The sequence below is a fragment of the Chrysochloris asiatica genome, unplaced genomic scaffold, assembly GCF_000296735.1.
Source record: "Chrysochloris asiatica unplaced genomic scaffold, ChrAsi1.0 scaffold00007, whole genome shotgun sequence".
Classification (NCBI taxonomy): domain Eukaryota; kingdom Metazoa; phylum Chordata; class Mammalia; order Afrosoricida; family Chrysochloridae; genus Chrysochloris; species Chrysochloris asiatica.
Window position 1 is genome coordinate 32,860,820 of NW_006408525.1, and position 2,646 is coordinate 32,863,465.

The window sequence follows — 2,646 nt, forward strand, 5'->3', positions numbered from 1 at the left end:
ATCAGTAAATATTTTAAGTCCTCTTCACTTTCAGCAAGCAAGTTCATATTACCTACATATCAAAGGTGATTAATGAATCTTCCTCCAATCCTGGTGTCATGTTTTTCTTCATATAATCCAATTTCTTGGATTATGTGCTCAGCATACAGAATGAATAAGTATGGTGAAAGAATACAATCCTGTAGCACACCTTTCCTAATTTTAAACCATTCAATATTCCCTTGTTCTGTTCAAACAACTACCTCTTGGTCTATGTACAGGTTCCTCATGAGCACAATCAAGTAGCCAGGAATACTCACACCTCACAATGTTGTTCATAGCTTGTCATGATTCACACATTCGAAAGCCTTTGCATAGTCAATAAAGTACAGGTAAACACCTTTCTGGTATTCTCTGCTTTCAGTCAAGTGCCATCTTATGTCAGTAATGAGATCCCTAGTTCCATGTCCTCTTCTGAATCTAGTTTGAATGTCTGGAAGTTCTCTGTCAATGTGTGGTTGCAGCCATTTTTGTATTACCTTCAGTAAAACTTAACTTGCATGGGATATCAATGATACTGTCCGATGATTTCTGCATTCAATTCAGTCACCCCTCTTTGGAATGGGCACAAATACGGATCTCTTTCAGTCAGTTGGCCAGATAGTTGTCTTCCAGATTTCTTGGCAAACATGAGTGAGTGCCTCTAGTGCTGCATCAGTTTGTTGAAAGATTTCAATTTGTATTCCACCTATTCCTAGTGCCTTGTTCTTTGCCAATGCCTTCAATGCATCTTGGACTTTTTCCTTCAGGATCACTGTCTCTTGATTATATGCTACCTCTTGAAATGGTTGAACATTGACCATTTCTTTTTGATACAGTGACTCTGTATGTTCCGTCCATCTTCTTTTTTTTGCTTTCTGCACCATTCAATAATTTGCCCATAGAATCCTTCAGTATTGTAAGTTGAAGCTTGAAGTTTTTCTTCAGTTCTCTCAGCTTGAAACATGCTGAGTGTGTTCTTCCCTTTTGATTTGCTAACTCCAGGTCTTTGCACATCTTGTTAAAATATTTGACTTTGTCTTTTCGAGCTGACCTTTGAGATTTTCTCCTCACTTCTTCCATTTGCTTTAGAATCTCTATGCTGGAGAGCAAATTTCAGAGTCTTTCTGACATCCACTTTGATCTTGTCTTCTTAATGACCTTTTTGTTTTCTTCCTGTATGATGTTCTTGATGTCATCCCACAGCATTTCTGGTCTTTAGTGCCTAATGCATCAAATCTGTTCTTCACATGATCTCTAAATTCAGGATATTTTCAAGGTCATATTTTGGCTCTCATGCAGTTGTTTTCATTTTCTTCAGCTTTAGCCTGAACATGCATATGAGCAATTGATGATCTGTTCCACAGTCTGCCCCTGGCCTTGTTTTGGCTAATGATAAGGAGCTCTTCCACCATCTCTTTCCAATGAAGGAGTCAATTTTATTTCTTTGTATTCTATTTGGTGAGGTCCATGTGTATAGTCATCCTTTATGTTGTTTAAAAAAGATATTTGCAGTGAACAAGTCATCGGTCTTGCAAAATTCTATCATCTTATCTCCAGCATAGTTTCTATCATCAAGGCCATATTTTCCTTCCTCTTTGTTTCCAACCTTTGCATTCTAATTGTCAGTAATTATCAATACATCTTGATTTGCATGTTTGATGAATTTCTGAGTGAAGAAGTTGATTGTTGTTGTTGTTAAGTACTGTCGAGTCAATTCCGACCCATAGCGATCCTGTATAGGGTTTCCGAGGAGTGGCTGGTGAGCTTGAACTGCTTGCAGTTCAAACCGACTTGCAGTCCAGTGCATTAACCCACAGTACCACATCAGGACTCCGAATAAGTTGGTATAATTCTTTAATTTCATTGTCACTGACTTTATAGGTTGGTGCTTAAATGTGAATAATAGTGGTTTTAACTGGTCTTCCTTGTAAGCATATGGATATTATTCTATTATAGACAGCATTGTTCTTCATGATAGATCTGGATATGTTCTTTTTGAAGCTGAATGCAATGCTGCCATTCTTATTCTGTTTGTCATTCTTGGCATAGTAAACCATGTGATTATTAGATTCAGAATGGCCAATACCAGTCTATTTCAGTGCAGTAATTCCTAGGATATCAATGTTTATGCTTTCCATTTAATTTTTGACAATTTCTAACTTTTCTGGATTAATACTTTGTATATTCCATGCTCCAATTATTAATGGATGTTTACAGGTATTTCTCTTAATTTTGAGTTGTGCCCCATCAGCAAATGAAGGTCCCGAAAGCTTTACTCCATTCGTGTCATCACTGTCAACTCTACTTTGAGGTGGCAGCTTTTCCCCAGTAGCATTTTGAATGTCTTCCAACCTGAGGGGCTCAACTTCTGGCACTATATCTGACAATATTCTGATGCTCTTCATCATGTTTCAATATTCAACAATCTAGTGCTGACAGTGTTCCACTGCTATTCATAAGGTATTCAGTGACTAAATATTTGGAAGTAGTCCATCTCTCCTTCTTCCTAGTCTGTCTTTGTCTGAAAGCTCATCTGAAACCAGACCCTGCTGGTACTCAAAATACTCATGACATAGCTTCCAAAGTCACAGCAGCACACAGGCCACCACAGTATAACAAACTGAC

The 2,646-nt window shown here is 37.8% G+C and overlaps 1 protein-coding gene across 1 annotated transcript in view; it reads left to right on the forward strand.

Moving 5' to 3' along the window:
• Window positions 1–2,646, forward strand: part of EFCAB13 (EF-hand calcium binding domain 13) — a 78,438-nt gene that overhangs the window by 44,751 nt on the left and 31,041 nt on the right. The window lies entirely within an intron of this gene.